Below are 21007 nucleotides of genomic sequence, written 5' to 3' on the forward strand. Positions count from 1 at the left end.
CAAGAAAAGATTAGGCTCTATTCAAAATAAATTGTGTTTTTAGATTGATTTTCATAAATTCAACCCTTTTCCTTTATTTATACCAAAAAGTAATGCAATGTGAAAAGCTGATTGCTATCACTGAAAAAAAAAGGATGGATATCATATTTTAATATAATATTAATAAGCTGCAAATGCCAACTTACAAGAAGAACCCATATGTAGGCAAGAACAGAAATTCTTGGAGAGAAAATTTTCTCCAAATAAATGTTATGAAACTTACTTTCTCTTTTTGAATAGCAATTTTCAGGTTTAATTGAGAAGCTTATTAGAAAAAGCATCATTGAAAAAAAGCTAAAATCGTGATATTTTGAACAATGACAATAATATTTATTATGATTACCTTTTCTTTCTGTTCTTCCTCCCTCTCAATTTCTTCTACTCTAATAATGATGTTCCTTACTCTTCATTAGACAATCTGGACTGGGGAGAGACAATTTCCTCTAAGAAAGTGTGTTAAAAACTTTTGTTTACTTCACCAACAGAGTTCTCTGGATGAAACTTTCAATAATAAGTCAAGATCACTGTTTGCCACCTTAACTATTCTAGACTTGTCCTTATTTGAATATTTTATCCCTTTGTCATGAAAGCAGAAACTTCTACTCCATCAGTTTTCTTTCTTCCACTGACAATAGTTTTTTATTAAAAGTACCTAGCATCCAAATCTATTTTCCACTGCATTGTTACTTTTTTCCAGTTGCCCAGAAATGAATTTACGGGTTAACTCCAGCCTGGAGCAATGCTATAGGTTATAAGTAACAAAATGTTTAGCTCAATCTCCTGTAGTATCAGCAATAGGAAGTGCTGATAAAAACCTAAGTAGAGCTGAAAAATGACCCAAATTGCTTTGGGCTTTATGGTATTACTCCAGTGGGGGTCCTGTGTTTTTCCACAGTACCTAATCTATTCCCACAACATTGTTTCTAAGTTCTAAGAAGAGGTAGCTCAGTGTGTGTGTATGGTGATAGTGATTTGTTATTCTAAAAATTACTGTATATAATAGTATTTTTTACAAAACACACTGACCTGATTCTTCTATGGTCAACCGTAGGTTAACACTAGGGACAGATTTTCATCACAGCAAACACCAAGGGGGAAACATGCAGACAGTTACAAAGGATATAAACTAAGCTCATCTCTGTTGAGCTCTAATTGACTGCCTAAGGATGAGAGGATCTGACTATAAATGATTTACCCAAATAAAAAACCACACAAGGGCATTTACTAAATGCCCTTAGCCATTTAGTTTATGGCATGTTTAAAAGCTAACAAGCACTTTAATTTTCTAGTAGTATGGAATCACTGGCATTTTCATGTCAAGACTATGACTGTACTTTAGTTCTACAATAGATGTTAATGAAACCAGTTTTACGGTTGGAATCTCCACTGGAAAAAGTAATTTTGTGGTGTTTCTTCCTCAGCATCTGAAATACAGCATGGCGTTTTCACTGAACATCTTTCTATTTGTGGAGGTTAAGTTCGCAATGCAGAGGCATTACATTTTGAAGGTTTCATGGTGTCCTCAAGAGGTTAGGGAGAGTGACTGTGCTTTTCAAACTAATGTGATGGGCTTCTAAAATACACACAAAGCTCTAAGGGATTCTGTGTTCCTCATTCATTCTTTATGATTATATCTCTCTTAGAGTATTGTTTGCTTTATTTCAGAGCAGAGAAAACTAGGATTCACAAAAGTTAATCAGTTATCCACAATGACACAGCTAATATAAGTCAACCCAAATGAATGCCATTGATTTAACATGTTGAGAAATTTGTGCTAGGCTCCCAAACAGGCTGTACCCTGCAAGTCTACCTTGAAGGCTCTCAAAACAAGTAAAGACTTAACTGAATACCAGAGAAGAGGGAAAAGTGAGACACTACACCTATACTGTTGAGGGGGGTGTGTGTGTGTGTGTGTGTGTGTGTGTGTGTGTGTGCGTGTGGTTTTTAGTTTCAGCTCTATTAATTATGTTTCTCGGACTTAGGGGAAGTCACTATTCATGCCTTTCTCTTCCTTGTTAAACTGAGGTGGACGAAAGAGTGAATGGATCAGTTCAACTGCATGCAACCTTAGAGCTGATGTAGAATGATTCTAGTGCGTGTGTTTATACCATAGCATGATATGTAAAAACCTAGAAAATACTGTAGCTTGAAGGTCTCCTTTTCAAGTTACTTGCCTTTTCTCCTACCTCTCAATTTGAGAACTCCCAATGTTCTACTCTAACCCCTCAGTTCTTCTCTAACAGTGCTTTTTCCTTGGGTGGTCTCAACCTTTTCTAGCTCTTGTTTTGAAGTCTATATTGTCTGATATGAACATATCCACTTCACCTCCTTATAGTTGTATTTTCATGATATGTCTTTTTATAAACTTGTACTTTCAAATATATATATGTGTGTATATATATGTATATATATGTAATCTTTGAATCTAAATCATCTCCTGTAGATAGCATATAGCTGGATTTTGTTTCTTTTTCTAGGGAGCATGGGGGAGAGGGGACAATGGGTGATGGGCATTAAGGAGGGCACTTGTTTGAGCACTGGGTATTGTATGTGACTAACCATGGGAATCTACTCCCAAAACCAAGAGCACACTAACACTGTATGTTAGCCAACTTGACAATAAATTATATTTTAAAAATAAAATAAAATATAATCTAATAGTCTCCGCTTTGGGACTGGACTGTTTAAGCATGCATATTACATGGTATTACTGATATGGTTGGATTTACATCTGTCTGCTTGGTTTTCGATTTTCTGTGTCTTAAATCTCTTTGCTCCTCTGTTTCTCTTTTACTGTCTTCCTTTGTATTTAATGGATATTTCTTAGTGTAACATTTTGATTTCACTCATGATATTTCATTATATTAAAATATTTTCTTAGTGGCTACTCTAGAGCTTATGATATACATCTCAGCTTATCAAAATCTACTTCATATTTTTAGTAGCTAAATTCCGGTGAAAATTGAAACTTGACTTCTCTGAAGCACTGTTCCTTTTATAATATGATTTTTCTACACATTTGATCTAAATATGTTACAAACCCAACAATACATTGTAACAATTATTACTTTATGTAATCTTGTTTATTTTACAGACTCTGGGAGAAGAAGAGCAAGTACCTAATTACAGAATTTACTATATTGATCTTCCTTATTATTGCTGATTCACTTCATTTCTTCCTATGGATTCAGTTATCATCTGGTATCATTTCCTTACCCCCCAAACAGATTTAATCCCAAGCACATCCTTTGTACTGTCGCGTTCAACTACAATCTATTTCTATACACTATAGGCCCCTCAGTACAATTATATACACTTTGTTTTATATATACATATATACTTTTTAAAATTGGTTAAAAGAAAAAAGGGGAAAATAATGCAATTACAGGTCTTTTTTGTTGTTTTTTTAAATTGGCGTGAAATTCACATAACATATAATTAACCATAGTAAATTATAGAATTTAGAGGCACTCAGTGCATTCACAATGTTGTGAAACCATTATCTTTTCTAGTTTTAAAGCCTTCCAATGCCCCCAGAAAAATATTCCTCATCCATGAAGTAATCACCTGCCATTTTCCTCTTTCCCCATCTCCTGGCAAACACCAATCTGCTTTCTGGCTTCTCTGGATCTATCTATTCTGGATGTTTCATATAAAAGGAATAATATGTTTCTAGCTTCTTTCCCTTAGCATAATGTTTTTGAGGTTCATCTATGTTGTAGAATTTATCAGTAATTCATTCCTTTTTTATGACTAAGTAATACTTCATTGTAAGTATATACCACAATTTGTTTATCCAGTTGCCTGCTGATGAACATTTAGGTTGTTTCCAGTTCCATCTTTTGGCTACAATGCAGAATGTTGCTATCAACTTTCATATACAAATTTCCATGCAGGCATGTTTTTATTTCTCTTAGATATATACCCAGAAGTAAATTGTTATGTCATATAGTAATTCTGTTTTTACTTTAAAAATTTTTTTTATTAATTTTTATTTATTTTTGATACAGAAAGAGACAGAGCATGAGAGGGGGAGGGGCAGAGAGAGAGGGAGACACAGAAGCAGGCTCCAGGCTCTGAGCTGTCAGCACAGAGCCCAATGAGGGGCTCGAACCCACGAACGTGAGATCATGACCTGAGCCCAAGTCGGAGGCTTAACTTCCTGAGCCGCCCAGGTGCCCCTGTTTTTACTTTTTGAAGAACTACCAAATTATACTCATACTGGCTTCATCATTTTATATTCCTACCAACAGTATACAAGTGTTTCTATTTTTCCATATCCTAGTCAGTACTTACTATTCTTGGTCTACACACACACACACACACACACACACACACACACACACACACCCTTTTTAGTAGCATTCTTAATGAGTATGAGGTGGTATCTCATTGTGGTTTTATTTGCATTTTTTTAATGACAACGACATTGAACATCTTTTTGTGTGCTTTTGGTCACTGGAATATCTTCTTAAAGAAATGGCTTATCAAGCCCTTTGCATTAAAAAAAAAAAGGCTCTCTGTCCTTGTGTTTTTGAGTTGTAAAAAGACTTTATTTATTCTGAATAGTAAAGTGTCCCTTATCAAATATAGGATTTGCAAATATTTTCTCCATTCTCTAGATTGTCTTTTCACTTTCTTGACAATAGCATTTGATGTATGAAAGTATTTCATTTTTATGAAGTGAAATTCATTTATTTTTTTTCCCACTCATGCTTTTGGTATCAAATCTGGGAATCCACTGCCAAATTGAGGTCATGAAAATTTACCCTTATGCTTTATTCTATAATAACTTTATTATTTTAGTTCTTATATTTAGGATGTTGGTTGTTTATAGTTAATTTTTATAAATGGAGTGTGACACAAATCCAGCTTCATTCTTTCTCATACGTATATTCAGCTGTCCCAGCACCATTTGCTGAAGAAACTAATCTTATCCCATGAAATGATCCTGGTACTCTTGTTGAAAGTCAATTGGCTATAGACGTTTGGGTTTATTTCTGAATCCTCAATTTTTTTTCCGTTGTTCTGTATGTCTATCTTTGTGCTAGTACCGCACTGTTTTGATTACTGTAGCTTTGTAATAAGTTTTGAAAACAGGAAATGTGACTCTTCCACTGTTTTAGTTTTTCAAGATTGTTTAATCTGTTTGAGGCTCCTTGCAATTCCATATGGATTTGGGGAATGTCTTCCTATTTCTGCAAAAATGCCATTGGCATTCTGATAGGGATGCATTAACTTTGCAGGCTGGTTTGGAGAATATTGGCATTTTATCAACATTAAATCTTCTAATTCATGAACAGAGTTCTTTCCCATTTAATCAGATCTTTAAAAATTTCTTTCAGCAATGGTTTGTAGTTGTCAATGTACAAGACTTTTTCAAACTCCCTGGAGTACTCTTATGGATGCTATTATAAATAGAATTATTTTCTTTTCAGGTTGTCCATTTTTATATAGAAACATAACTGATTTTGATTATGTACTTACTACTTTTGCTGAACTTCTTTACTAGCTTTAGTATTTTTTGTATATGTGTATTCTTTGGGCTTTTTACTATATAGAATCATTTCATGGGCAAATAGCAAAAGTTTTACTGCTTCCTTTTTGATTTGGAAGCCTTTTTTTTTTTCTTGCCTAATTGCTTTGCCTAGGACTTCTGGTACAATGTACAATAGCAGTGGTGAAAGCCTGCATCCCTCTGTTGTTCCTAATCTTAGGAGGAATGTTCTCAGTCTTTCACCATTGACACTGATGCCAGCTGTGGATTTCTGGCAAATGCCCTCTATTGTATTTTAAAAGTTCCTTTATATTCTTAATTTATAAAAAAAATTCTTATCATGAAAGGATGTTGAATTCATCAAATGCTTTTTCTGAATTTACTTAAATGATTATGTGGTTTTATTCCAAAGTCTATAGCATATCACACCTATTAATTCTTTTATGTTAAAAAAAAACATGTTTGTTATGTTTGAATTCCTGGGATAAGTTCCATTTGGACCTAGTGTATAATCATTTTAGCCCATTGTTGTATGTGGTTTGTTAGCATTTTGTTGAGGTTATTTGCATCTATATTAAAAGGGATTACTGGGGCACCTGCATGGCTCAGTTGGTTAAGCCTCTGACTTCGGCTCAGGTCAGATCTCACGTTCGTGGGTTCGAGCCCCACGTCGGGCTCTGTGCTGACAGCTAGCTCAGAGCCTGGAGCCTGCTTCTGGTTCTGTGTCTCCCTCTCTCTCTGCCCCTCCCCTTCTCATGCTCTGTCTCTCTCTGTGTCAAAAATAAATAAAACAGTAAAAAAAAATAAAAGGGATTATTGGTCTATAGCTTTCTTTTCATGTGGTTATCTTTGTCTAGTTTTCTTATTAAAGCACTGCTAATGTCAGATTATGTTAGGTAGTATTCCTTCCTTTTCAAATTTTTGGTTAAGAAGGATTGGTGTTAATTCTTCTTTAAATGTTTGGTAAAATTCACCACTGGAGACTTCTTTTCCTGGACTTTTCTTTGTTGAAATATTACTTACTACTTATCCAAACTCTTTATTTGTTCTATGTTGTGACTGCAATTTCTTTCTTGAGTCAGTTTTGGCAATTTTAGGGATTTTTCCATTTCATATAGATTTTCCAATATATTTAATGGATTATAATTATTCATAGTACATAATACTTTTATTCCTATAAAGTAAGCAATAACAGCTCCACTTTCATGCCTTGTTTTATTAGCTCTTTGGGCCTTCTATATTTTCTTAGTACAGCTGAAATTTGCCTAATTTGTTGGTCTTTTCAAAGAACTACTGATTTCATTGAATACATTTTCTATTCTTTGTTTCATTTGTCTCTGCTCTAATCTTTATTGTTTCCTTCTTTCTATGACCTTTTGGTTTAGTTTGCTCTTCTTTTTCTAGTTCCTTATGGTGTTAAGTTAGCTTGTTCATTTGAGATCTTTATTTTTAATGAAGACATATATGGATCTAAATTTTTAGAAATGGAGTATTGAAGTCTCCATCATTGTGGAGAGAGTGTCTATTTCTCCCCTCTATTTTGTCTATATTTGCTTTGCATATTTTGGGACTCTTATTTAGTATGTATATATTTATAATTGCTATATCTTCTGGATGAATTTACTCTTTTATCACTACATAATGTCTTTGTCACTTGTAACAATTTTTCACTTATATCTATTTTGTCTGGTATTAGTATAAAAACTTAGCTCTCTTTTGATTACTATTTGCATAGAATATGTTTTTCCATTCTTTTACTTTCAACATATTTGTGTATTTGGAACTAAAGTGAGTCTCTCTTAAATAGCATATATTTAACACATTTTTATTTTTATTTTTTTCATCATGATAAGTGCACTCTTTAATCCTCACTCCCTATATCTCCCTCTTCCCCCCACCAACCTCCCCTCTGGTAAACATCAGTTTGTCCTCTATAATTAAGAGTCTGTTTCTTGGTTTATCTTTTTTTCCCCCCGTTGCTTGTTTGTTTTTTTTTTTAACTCCACATATGCGTGAGATCATATGGTATTTGTCTTTCTCTGACTTATTTCGCTTGGTATTATATGCTCAAGCTCTATCTATCTTGTTACAAAGGGCAAAATTTCTTATGGCTGAATAACATTCCATTGTGAATCTATATATCACATCTTCTTTATCCATTTATCTATCAGTGGACACTTAGGCTGCTCCCATAGTTTGGCTATTGTAAATAAAGGTGCAATAAACATAGGGTGCACATATAAAACATTTTTTAAAAATCCATTTCTGTCAATCTCTGCCTTTTCATTGGTGAGTTTAATTGATTTACATTTAGAATTATTACTGATAATGAAGGACTTAGTTCCACCACTTTGCTATTTACTTTATATATGTCTTATATTGTTTTTGTTCCTCAGTTCCTCTAATACCATCTTCACTTGTGCTTGATTTTCTTTCTAGCATACCATTCTTTATTACTTCTTCATTCTCTTACCTGTATAATTCTTAGTTAGTTTCTTAGTGGTTACTATGGGGATTAGAGTCAAACCTTAAATATGTATCAGTCTAGTTTGAATTGATACCAACTTGGCTTCAATAGTATACATTAATTCTGGTCCTATTCAGTCTTCCAACTCATTTTTATTATTATTGTCACAAATTACATCTTTATATATTCAATGCCTATTAACACTATTTTTACATTACTGTTTACATTTACATTACTGTCTTATGCAGTTGTCTTTCAAATAATTCAGGAAACAAAAATGAAGGAAAAGCTCCAAATGCAATAATACTAGTTTTTATGCAATTACCTTTACTGTGGTAGAACTGTACTTCTAGATCTCTTCTTAGCATTCTTTTTTGGGGCAGGTATATATAAACTCCCTTGGTTAGTATCTTGGAATGTCTTAATTTCTCTTTTGTTTCTAAAGATAATTTTGTCAGACAACAATTCTTAGTTGACATTTTTTTTCTTTCACAATAAATATATCATCTCGCTGCCTTCTGGCCGTCATGGTTTCAGAGGAAAAATTGGCTGATAATCTTATTAGGGATCGCTTATATGTGATGAGTCACTTTTCTTGCTACTTTTATGATGTGTCTTTGCTTTTGACAGTTTGGTTAGAATGTTTGTTACTTTGATCTCTTTTAGTTTTTTCTCCATAGACTTGTATGAGATTCGTAGATGTATATAGATTGATTTATTTAAGCAAAATCAGGAAGCTTTCCATTGTTATTTCTTCAAATATGTTTTCTACCCCTTTCTTTCTCTTCTCCTTCTACTTGTTCTAGGACTTCCAAAAGGCATATGTTGGTGCCTTTTAATGGTATCTCATAGGTTCTTTAGGTGCTGTTCATTTTTCTTCATTATTTCTTCTTTCTGCTCTGCAGAATTGGTCATTTAAATTGTTTTATTTTCAAGTGTGCAGATTCTTTCTTCTGCCTATTGAAATCTGGTGTTGAACTTTTTGTTAATTTTTCATTTCAACTTTTGTAAATTTTTTGGCATTTCTACTTATTCCTTTTAGAATATTCTGTCCATGTATGTGGATGGCTCAGTCAGTTGAATGTCCAACTCTTTATTTTGGCTCAGGTCCAGGGTTGTGGGATCGAGCCCTGCACTGATTGGGCTTTGTGGTAAGTGTGGAGCCAGCTTGGGAGTCTTTCTCTCTCTCCCTCTCTCCCACTCATGCACACTTTCTCTCTCTCAAATAAAAATAATTTGTCTTCAATGATATTTTACTAATTGTGAATACATTTTTAAAAATTCCTTTAGGTCTTTGTCTATTGATTCCTTCAGCTCTTCACATATATTAACATAGCTAAAGTTTTGTCTGGTATGTCCAAGTTCTAGGCTTTCTCAGAGATATCTTATGTTGATTTGTTTCCCCCATGAATAGGCCACATATTTCTGATTCCTTGTATGCTTTGTAATTTTTTGTTGAGAACTGGACATTATTTATGTTTTTATGTGGTCCCTCTAGGATTTATATTCTCCTTTTCCCCCAGAGGTTGCTGATGTTGCTTGTAGAGGGATATACTCCTCTGTTTGTTTAGTGACTTCTCTAAACTATTTTGCAAGGACCATTTTTCCTGTCTTATGTGATCATTCACTATAGTCTGTATTCTGTTATCTCAGCAGTTGGCTAGTGGCCTGGTAGAGAATTCCTTCAATGCATGATCCATTAAAGAAAGAGAAATAAAAGGCATTCTACTCTTTTAATTACCCAACAAATGCTGCTCTTAAGCTGCTTCAGTCTACAAGGTCTGCAATAAAAGCCAACTCCTGCACTGCTCCCTCAGTAATCTGCAAGGTAGATCAACAGAAATAACCCTGATCCCTGGAAACCCAGGTGCTTATTATACAACCTGGCAGTTTCAAAGCACACCAGAAACATGGGCTGCCATCCCCACAGCTACCTGATGCAAGGCCAGGAAATGGAAGATGGTAGCCTCTCTGTGAAACGCAAAAATTCATTGACCAGTCTCTTACTTCATTAAGCAGTCTCCTAGATACTGCCAGAGTTTGACCAGACTCCAGATTTCCAAAATAGTTGATTCTGGTTATAAATACCTTCTTAAACATGTTTTTTTTTTCTTTTCCCAGTGGCAGGACTGGTTCCTGAAGTTTCCGACTCCATCATCTCCCATGACATCACTGTACATCGTCTTTTATAATTACCTTTATTGACACTCCATCTTTGTGTGTGTGTGTGTGTGTGTATGTATGTTGGTTCAAATTATTGGCTGATGTTACGACTTTTCAGCCCAAACAACTTCCATTAGCATTTCTTATAAGGCAGATGTGCCATCAACAAAATCTCACAGCTTTTGTTTATCTGGGAATGTATTTACTTTGCTTTCATCTTTAAAAGGGTTTTGCTGATTCCTGTTTGTCAGTTTTTTATCTCATCACTTTAGATACGCCATTCCATTGCCTTCTGGCCTACAGTGTTTGTAGTTAAAAGTTGGTTATCTTGGGGCACCTGGGTGGCTCAGCTGGTTAAGCATCCAACTTTGACTCAGGTCATTATATCACAGTTCATAGTCTCTGATATCCCTCTTATTTTTTGTCTTTGCCTTTTAGTCTGATTATTTCGGGGTCACAAATTAACTGGCATAAACCAATTATTGGATAAAGGTCATGCTTTATTCAATGCCATCCCAATCAAAATTGCACTGGCAGTCTTCTCAAAGCTAGAACAAACAATCCGAACGTTTATACTGAACCATAAAAGACCCTGAATAGCCAAAATAATATTGAATAACAAAACCAAAGCTGGAAGCATCGCAATCCCAGACATTTAGGCTCTACTACAAAGCTGTAATCATCAAGACAGTATGGTACCCACACAAAAAATAAACACATAGACCAATGGAACAGAATAGAGAACCCTGAATTGGACCCACAAATGTATGGTCAACTAATCTTTGACAAAGCAGGAAAAAGCACTGAATGGAAAAAAGACTGCCTCTTTAGCAGGTGGTGCTGGGAGAACTGGACAGCAACATGCAGAAGAATAAAACCAGAACACTTTCTTACATCATACACAAAAATAAATTCAAAATGGATGAAATACCTGAATGTAAGACAGAAAACCATCAAAACCCTAGAGGAGAAGGTAGACAACAACCTCTTTGACCTCAGCAACAGCAATTTCTTGCTTGACACATCTACGAAGGTAAGTAAACTAAAAGTAAAGATAAACTATTGGTATTTCATCAAGATTAAAAGTTTCTGCCCTGCAAAGGAAACAATCAAAAAAACTAAAAGCAACTGATGGAATGGGAAAAGATACTTGCAAATAATAAAGGGTTAGTATCCAAAATTTATAAAGAACTTACCAAACTCAACACCCAGAAAACAAATAATCCAGTGAAGAAATGGAAAAAAGACATGAACAGATACTTTTCCAAAGAAGACATCCAGATGGCCAACAAACATGAAAAGATGTTCACTGTCACTCGTTATCAGGGAAATACAAATCAAAACCATACTGAGATACTACCTCACACAGGTCAGAGTGGCTAAAATGAACAAATCAGGAAACTACAGATGCTGTGGAGAATGTGGAGAAACAGGACCCTCTTGCACTGTTAGTGGGAATGAAAACTGGTACAACCACCCTGGAAAATAGTGTGGAGGTTCCTCAAAAAAATTAAAAATAGAACTACCCTATGACCCAGCAATAGCACTGCTAGGAATTCACCCAAGGGATACAGGAGTGCTAATGCATAGGGGCACAAGTACCCCCAATGTTTATAGTAGTGCTTTCAACAATAGCCAAATTATGGAAAGAGCCTAAATGTCCATCAACTGATGAATGGATCAGGAAGATGTGGTTTATATATACAATGGAATACTACTTGGCAGTGAGAAAAAAATGAAATCATGTTATTTTGCAGCAACATGGATGGAACTGGAAGGTATTTTTCTAAGTGAAATAAGTCAGTCAGAGAAGTAGAGATATCATATGTTTTCACTCCTATATGGATCTTGAGAAACTTAAAGAAGACCATGGGGGTTAAGGGAAGGGGAAAAAACAGTTACAAACAGAGAGGCAGGGAGGCAAACCACAGGAGACTCTTAAATACAGAGAACAAACTAAGGGTGGACAGGTGGAGAGGGGGAATGGGTTATGGGCACTGAGGAGGGCACCTGTTGGGATGAGCACTGGGTGTTGTATGTATGCTAACGTACAATAAATTATATTTGAAAAAAAAAGTTGTGCTTAATCCTTGTTGGCAATTAGATTTTTGCCTTTAACATATGTGAGTAGCATTGAGGCTACTTCCACAGATAAAGAAGTTTACATTTCTGTACCCTGTTTATCCTGGGACTACCCCTTTCCATTCACTTCTGAAAGAGTGCAGAATTATACATACACACAGTCTTCCAGATTACCAGAGATATATGTGATTTTATTTTTAGCCTATCTTCTTAGAAGTTGCTCTTGGGTTCGAGTATTGCTCAGTGTTTAGTTAGAGGTTATCCTTAAGCCCCTATTGCCAGTGCTAGCTCTGTATTTATTTTATTTTTCTGTATGGAGTTTGGAAATATTTTCAAGTCTGCTCTATGTCCTGTTCTGATTACTGATTACTCTTGAATAGATACTACCTATTACTTGTGTACTGCCTATTCAATACCAAGGTTACTTATGTTGCCAGGAGAGCTCTTCTTGGTTGTCTATTTCTAAGGGGTTTGGTTGTTGTTGTTGTTAATCTTCTGATTGTTTTACATTTTACTCACTGCTACCAATATCATGGAGTTATTAGGATCTCATAATTACTCTCCATCAAGATTACCATTGTTTTCAACAACACGATAGGCACAGAATTCACCACGTTTTGTTCCAAATAAGGTCACTCCTCTCAGTCAGAAATGTAGTGGCCTGCCTCTCCACCCTAAAGTGAAACTCTATGCTACTGAACAAGGTTCCACATGGGGAGAGAGGTCCACTTCTCATGCAGGGACACCCCTGTTCTATGTTCTATGTCTATAATCAGGCACTGAGGAGGGATGGTGGCCCCTATTATTCTTGGCTTGACTCTCCTAACATGGGACTGCTACTCTACCTGATAACTGGATGACTAGAGTCCAATACTATTGGCCTGTCATATTTGGCATATAGCTTCTGTCCCACAAGTTGGGGCTAGGTGGAAACTCCAGTCCACTGTGAATACAGCTTGTGAAACATGGGGTTTGGGGGAGACAATGAAAAATGCTGGAAGACTGCCCTTTCAATGGTGATTCCATAAGATATAGCTGGGAAGCGGGTATCATGGCTCAAATATTATAGACTTTTACTATTCTTACTGAGATTTAGTACATTTATTTGAGTGAATATTTCTCCACTTACTATATGCCCCTAGGGCAATTTCTAGAGACTTTAAGGAGATTTATGTATTTATATTTTCATATACTTGTATATATTTATAATTGTATATATATAGAGAGAGAGAGAGAGAGAAAGAGAGAGAGAGAGAGAGAGAGGAAGATCAAGAGGGAGAGGGAGAGGGAGAGAAAATGTCTAGATAGATAAATTTTCTTCAATTACATAGTTACTTTGTTGGGGGAAAAAGTTTACTGTGTCTGTATTCCATCATTGCAGAAATTGGTCTCCATTCTGCCTCTTAAATATCATCTTTGAGCTAATGATGCCCATGTGCCTATCTCATATCCAGCCTTTCATATGGACACCAGAGTTACATATCTAGCAGACTATTTGTCATCAAATAGTTTGGTTTTTTTCTACCAAAAATGTTCTCTGCAGGTAGAGAACATTTCAGTAAATGAAACTACCATTGTCCTGGTTAATCAAGTAAAAGACTAAGCATCAGCCTGGATGCCTCCCTCTTACCAACTACATATAATCCCTTGGCAAGTCTCATTGGTTCTATCTGTCAAATATATCTAGAAACTGCTCACTTCTTTCCACTTCCATGCCTGCTATCTGAGTTTAAATCATCCTTCTCTCTCCTGATCTATTAGAATAGACTTCTAATGGACTCTGCCTTCATCCTTAGGTCCCCCAACCTCCAATCCATATCTTGAACACTTCCCAGAGTAACCATTTTACATATAATACAAATATCTGTCCCCTAGTGCACACTCTGCCCCACTGGCTTCAGTCTTCTTTCCCTCTCTTCCAACCTCACCTGGAGCACCTCCCTTTCTGTTACAGTCACACTGTCCTCCTTCACAGCATGCTTGCCTCTGTCTCGGTTCTCTCCTCCTCCTCCCTTTGCAAGACTGGCATTTTTCCTCTTTGTTTTCTTAAAGGTTTCCTCCTCTGAGAAGCTTTCTAGGTAGTTCTCCCCTATTATTCCCTCTTGGGTTGTCCATTCATTTCCTTTGCAGTTCTTGACAAATTTGGTAATTTAAAAAAATGGTTTATTGTCTGCTGTTCCCACGAGATGGTAAATTCCAGGACAGCATGAATGACAGTTGTTTTGTTTGTTGCTCTGTAATAAATACCTAATGCTGGGGTGCCTGGGTGGCTCAGTTGATTTAGCACTTGACTCTTGATTTTGGCTCAGGTTTGGTTTGGCTTATGGTTCATGAGATAGAGCCCTATGTGGGGCTCCACACTGACACACAGAACCTGCTCGGGATTCTACCTTTCCCTCTCTCTCTGCCCTTCCCCCATTCTCACAGACTCTCTTTCTCTCAAAATAAATAAATAAATATTAAAAAAATATATATATACTACAATTATTAAGAGCTCCTACTGACCAACCATTGAATATGTGCCAGGAATGGTTCTAAGATACATATACATATATATACACACATACACAAATATACATACACATATTTACACACATACGTGTATATACATTCCTACACATATACACACATACACAAACACACTCATTTAATCCGCACACCAACCCTACGAAATAATTGTATTGTTTTCACTCTACAGATGATTAAACAAAAGCACAGACACGTTAAGTGACTTGCCTACCATTACACAGGGAGGGAACAGCCTAACCAGAGTCTGTTCCAGCTATTCCAGAGTCTATGCCCTTAAACATTTCAGCCCTTTTTCAGTGCAGTACCAGGAACAAAGTAGGTGTTTGGTTAATATTTGTAGAATCAATGAACAAGGAGATGGGCAAAATGATTTTCTCATCCCCTAGAACAGTGCTCTCTGACACAGCTTTTTGAGATGATGTAAATGTTCTACATCTGTGTTGGCTTATACAGGAGTCAATACTTATATGTGGCAGCTGACCACTTAAAATGTGGTTAGTGTGACTCAAGAACTAAATTTTTAACTTTATTTAATTCTAACTAGTCTAAATTTAATAGCCACATATGACTACTGACTACCACATTAGACATTACAGTCTATGATTTTATGAGGTGGTATCACTGTTGATGCACTAAGGTTTATATAGCCTTGATGAATTTAACTCCAGAACAGAAGACAAAATTCCCTTTGCCTTTCTTTTTTCCCTAGTGACTTCCACCCCCAGGTTTTCAAACATGCTTCATCCTCCTGCTTTACTTCATTCCAGCCCGTAGAATCAAGCCTCCGTCTTCATGTGCAGCTCCTGCAAAGCCATTTTCCCCATGCCCTCAACAGTTCTCTAAAGTCCTTCAAAAGCATTTAGTCAACAAACATCTAGTGCCTACTTAGATGGAGCACTGGCCCAGGTGTTGGGAAGGGTGGAGGGAGAAAAAGCCACAAAGACGATGAAACAGGGTCCCTATCTCATAGTGAAGAGGAGTTGGTTAGACTAGTAAACTCGCATACAGGAAGGTCTCAGTAAAGGGTGTAGAATATGTGGGGGGCCGGGGGTAGGCTGAATGTCTAGTTTTGGGGCTGTCAGTTCCAAATTGGGACTCTGCATTGTCTCCTTGGCAGAAATTGCTGCATCATGACAATGATTCCACTTGCGCTTGGACCACTAGAATAAATGGATGGACCCAGCTTACTTGCAGAACTGAGCTTATAATGGACATGGGAAAGGCTTACTGCTATCTAGAAAGAAGCATTAGTAAGGAGGGAACTGCTATTATATTTCACCCTGCTGACCTGGGCTGAGAGAAGAGGGATCTAGTTCTCAGACCACCACCCTATCTTTTACAAAAAAAAAAAAAAAATCAAAGAAATAGTATATAAAAATTAGACTGAGACCCAAATATTAAAGAAGAAGAAGAAGGCGAAAAATGTGCTGGACATTACTCATCTAACTCATGGGCAATTTACTCATATTTCTAAACAATATCCAATAACTGGGGTAGTGAAAATGCATTTCTTCCCTCCCACCATTTGCATACTTGGCATCTCACTTACATTGTATGTAGGTTATAGTAAAAAGATGCTGCTTTGTTTGGATTTTGCTTTTTCTGCAGAATCCATTATAAAGCAATGTGCTTTTGTGTGTCAAAGAGCAGAAAGGCTCCACTTCCTCTTTTCAAAAGGATTTGGGCAGAAGTCAACTACTGTATTTATTCCATGCAGTTCTCCTTTTGATTACCAGATGTGTGCTGGTTGTAGATGCCACAGAAAAGCATTGAATGTTCTTACCACAAAGGACTTTCTATCTTAGGATATGTCTTACAGTATCATGTTTCTGAAAGTGAAATTTTCAGTCATCTAAATGTCACTCTATAAATAGGAAGCATTTAAAAACATAAAAACATCCAGATAATGCCTTATATGCTTCATTTTTCATCCACGTTATCTGCTATCAGTGCATAGGTGGAGTGACCATGTTATTCAATTTTTTTCCCCAAACTTACCGTACTCTTTTCAAAAAAAAAAAAAAAGCAGTTCATTAAAAGCAAAATCAAATGAGATTTCACCATGATGCCTAACACTTCTCTTATAAATTACATGACAGATTAGAGAATCAAAAAACAAACAGAAAAGACCTAGATAACTTGTCTGAGTCTACTCTAGACTAATGGAAATAACACCTAAGAAAATGACTCCCTGAATGTAAGTTTATTTCCCAAAGTGTGTTCCTGAGAGCATTAGTTCTATGAGCTGTACCACAGTGAAAACATGCCATGGTCAATGCCCTAAGCCTATGTTGTGTTGGTATCATGAATATTTTCACCAATATGCAAATACGTATGAAAAATGGGGATACATGCTGCTCTTGTAAGCTCTGGAAAGTCCCAGTTGGCCTCTGGGATCACACATCAGCCCCTTGCATAAAATATTCACTCCGCCTAAGACCAGCTAAGATCACAATCTGCTGGGGGCTGCACTCGAAGACTATAGGACTGCATCACATGACAGAGCCCTCCATGAAGGGTGGGTGCAAGACCTCAAGGACCAAAGAGATTAAGTGACTGATTTCCATGGTTCCCCTAGTTCAAGGAAGGATTGTAGGGCTATGCAATCATTCTGGCTTGTAATACATCTGAAAACCACTAATTTTAACAATAAAAAGGCATTTCTACTTCCTTTCTGCAAATCTATGGGGTAGATTACAAAAGTGGTATTCAAAAGGTCTGAACAAATACCTCTGAGGTACAATTCTTTCTGAGGGTTACTTCAAATGCTAATTTTCCCTATTGGGTAGGTTAGCAATAGTTTACATTTGCCTGTGCCCATATACAAAACTTTCCCCTGTTTGTTAAATGCTTACTAAAGTAAATCACCACATTGATCCAATAGTGCATGCCTGGGAGTTCAAAGAAATCATAAACATGATAAAGATTTTGACAAGTTCCACAAAAAAGAAAACTTGGCTAAATCCAAAAGATATTAACTTATTAGGCCTTGGATACATCAGGACATGTGCTTTTGAGGAAAATACTTAGGTGATCTTAGAAGCAACCTACTAAATATTGTTTCTTTCCAAAGTGGATTCTTTTCTTTTTTCTTTTAAGTAGACTTCATGCCCAGCATGGAACCCAGTGGGGGGCTTGAACTCGTGACCCTGAGACCAAGACCCGAGCTGAGTTCAAGAGTTGGATGCTCCATCAACTGAGCCATCTAGGTGTCCCTCCAAAGTAGTTTCTAAATAGGAAGTGCTATTAGATGCCATTCTAAGCCCAGCCAATTCTTTACATAGAGAGAAATGGTCATTCTGTTGAGTGTAAAGTGCAAGAATCTGCCCTATAGAGCCTCATTTCCTCTCTTCCCTGTTAATAAAAGAATAGTTCCATTACAGGAAAAGGTTTTTCACTACCACTCCCTTTGTCAACTTTCTACCATGGCTCTGTTTGGTGTGATAGCATCCATCCTGTGACAATGAGGTTAAAATGTGTGAATATGAATGCCAATAACAAAGAAGGTAGATACAGAAGGAGACTGAAGATACTGTGGAGCAACTAAACCAAGGTTGACAACCTCTCATTTACTCACTAATTGTTTAAATTTCTATTATCTTTTTTGTCTGTCTGGTGACTAAATATATTCTTAAATAAGCATGTACTTTTGTAGAACCTCATCCCTTTAACTGAAGAACAGCCTTCCATTACCTACTGGGGAAGACTCAGTTCACTGGCTGTCATGGGTAGCTCAGATCAAGCCCCCCAAGCACCCTGGCCTTCCTCCACTTCAAAACTCAGCACTTTGCCCTATAGTATTTATCTGCATACCTATTGCTAAACTGTGTGCATCTTTGTGGTACTGAGTCATAACAAGGCACCCCAATGCCTAGCACAGAAACAGGCACGTGCAGTCGTCTTGGGAAATTTGCTGATTTGACAGTGCAGTATTCTGTCTTTCCTCAGTGACAATATGTCACTCTTCAAAAATTTTGTCCTTTTGAAAGTGAATTTAAATATTCAATATCTACCACCTAACATTTTGATAGTGTGAAGTCAAAAAGGTGGCAGTGGTTTGGGGGTGGGATTGGATTCAATTATATGATAACTGAGGAACACTAAGTACAAAAATGACTGAGTTCTAATAGGGTACCTTGCTCCTGAAAAAGCTGATAGGATCTGGTGTGCCATGGTGTGCTGCTGTGTGGTGCAGCACAGAGGTCAACAGCAAAGGCTATGGACACAAACTGTGTGGACTCCACCCTCAGTTCCATCGCTCCCTTACTAGATGCCCTGAAGCAAGTGTCTTCCTCTCTCCGAGACTTTGTTTCCTTATTTTAAAATGGGGTGGTATCTAACTCAGGAAGTTTGCAGGAGGATTAAATAAATTTAATAATGAAAATATAGAAAGTGCTTAACCTAAGACATGGCACTTAGTCAATATGCAATAGGTTTTCGTTATTGTTGTTTTCCATCTCAGGTACTATCTGGGAGTTGCTTCTCAAAACTTCACAGAGCATCACACACATCTATGATCTACCACTTAGAAGGCATGCAATACATTTTTAATGAAAAATTGAAAAACGGCTGGCAGTGCACCTACTAGAATGGCTAAATTCAGAACACCAACAACACCAAATGCTGATGAGGATGTGGAACCACAGGAACTTGCATTCACTGCTGATAGGAATGAAAAATGGTACAGCCACTTTGGAAGACATTTTTGAGGTTACTCAAAAAACTAAGACTATTCTTACCATACAACCCAGAAACTGTGCTCCGTAGTATTTACCCAAAGGAGCTGAAAACATACGGCTGCATAAAAACCTGCACCTGGATGTTTACAGCAGCTTTATGCATAATTGCCCAAACTCGGAAGCAACCAAGATGACCTTCAATAGGAGAATGGATAAACTACTACCACCAGACAATGGAATAATAGTGCTAGAAAGAAATGAGCTATTAAGCCATAAAAAGCCATGGAGAATTCTTAAATGCATATTACTAAGTGAAAGAAGCTAATCTAAGGAGGCTATATACTGTATAGTGTCTACTCTTTGACATTCTGTAAAGGGCAAAGGAAACTATACAAATTTTAATGGTTGCCAGGACAGGCGAGGAGCAGGGGTAGGATGAATAGGGAAGCACAGAGGACTTTTAGGGCAGTGACAATATTCTGTTTAATGATGGGTATCTATCATTATACATTTGTCCAAACCCAAGAAATGTACAACACCAAGAGTGAACCCTTAGGTAAACTATAGACTCTGGGTGATAATGATAGGCTCATTAATTATAACAAATGAACCAGTCTGGTGGGAGATGTCAATAATGGGAGAGTTACACATGTGGGGGGGGGGAGGAAGGGCAAGGAGTATATAGGATATTTCTATACTTTCCTCTCAATGTGAACCAAAACTGTTCTAAAAAATAATTTTTAAAAAACCCAGCATGTAGCCATGGACAGTTTCTGAATAGCCAAAGTGATCATAGTTTGTCAGAGCTTGGGTCTGGGGTCCACTGGCCTGAAGTTCCCTCAGAGTCTACCTATGTTACCAAGAGCGAGTCAGTTAGCCTTAAATATAAGATGGATATAATAATAACATTTTCCCTGTAGGGTGTTTGCGGGAGTGAATGGGTTCTGCTTAGTGTCTGACATTTTGCAGTCAATAAATCCTGATTCTTTTTAACAAATCCAATGGGAGGCTCTGACCCACTATGCTGAATGAAAATGTACATTTTATTGAAATCTCCCTTTTTTGCTTTCTGAGGCCCTTTCTAAATCTATAGCATTCAGCTATACATTGAGCACCAGTCGCTCTTGGAATTTTTTCACTATCTGCATAACTGTGAACCTTACCATGCTAGAAACATAACACACACCATGTCACTTCTCGTTTAATAAAGCAAATTGCTACATGCAGGGGTAGTTACTCTCATTTGCAAATTCATATCTAATTAGCTCTCTAAAAGCAAATTGCAAATTGGATCCAAGCAAATCACTCTTGGAGTTCTTGCCCTGGTGAACTCAAATGAACAGTAGGTCCATTCTGCAGTTTGCCAGAGATACACAGGGTGAGGAAACTGTGTCTACATGTTTCCCAGAAGAAATCCTAGAAGAAACTCTTCCTGGTTGCTGGCAGGTATAGGCATTTTCCTTCCTTCCACAGATTGAAGAGGATTACAAGAGTTTTGTGACAAATTTTATGGCGACTGGGAGGCAAAAGGCTGCCAATGTGGAAGAAAAT

General features: G+C 36.8%; 1 long non-coding RNA gene across 1 annotated transcript in view; it reads right to left on the reverse strand.

Moving 5' to 3' along the window:
• Positions 1–392: 392 nt before the first annotated feature.
• Positions 393–21007, reverse strand: part of LOC115274132 — a 66258-nt gene continuing 45643 nt past the window's right edge. Inside the window, exon 3 of the long non-coding RNA XR_003901103.1 lies at positions 393–462. This is a non-coding gene — a long non-coding RNA (uncharacterized LOC115274132). The remainder of the gene's footprint in view (positions 463–21007) is intronic.

The sequence above is a fragment of the Suricata suricatta genome, chromosome 12, assembly GCF_006229205.1.
Source record: "Suricata suricatta isolate VVHF042 chromosome 12, meerkat_22Aug2017_6uvM2_HiC, whole genome shotgun sequence".
Taxonomy (NCBI): domain Eukaryota; kingdom Metazoa; phylum Chordata; class Mammalia; order Carnivora; family Herpestidae; genus Suricata; species Suricata suricatta.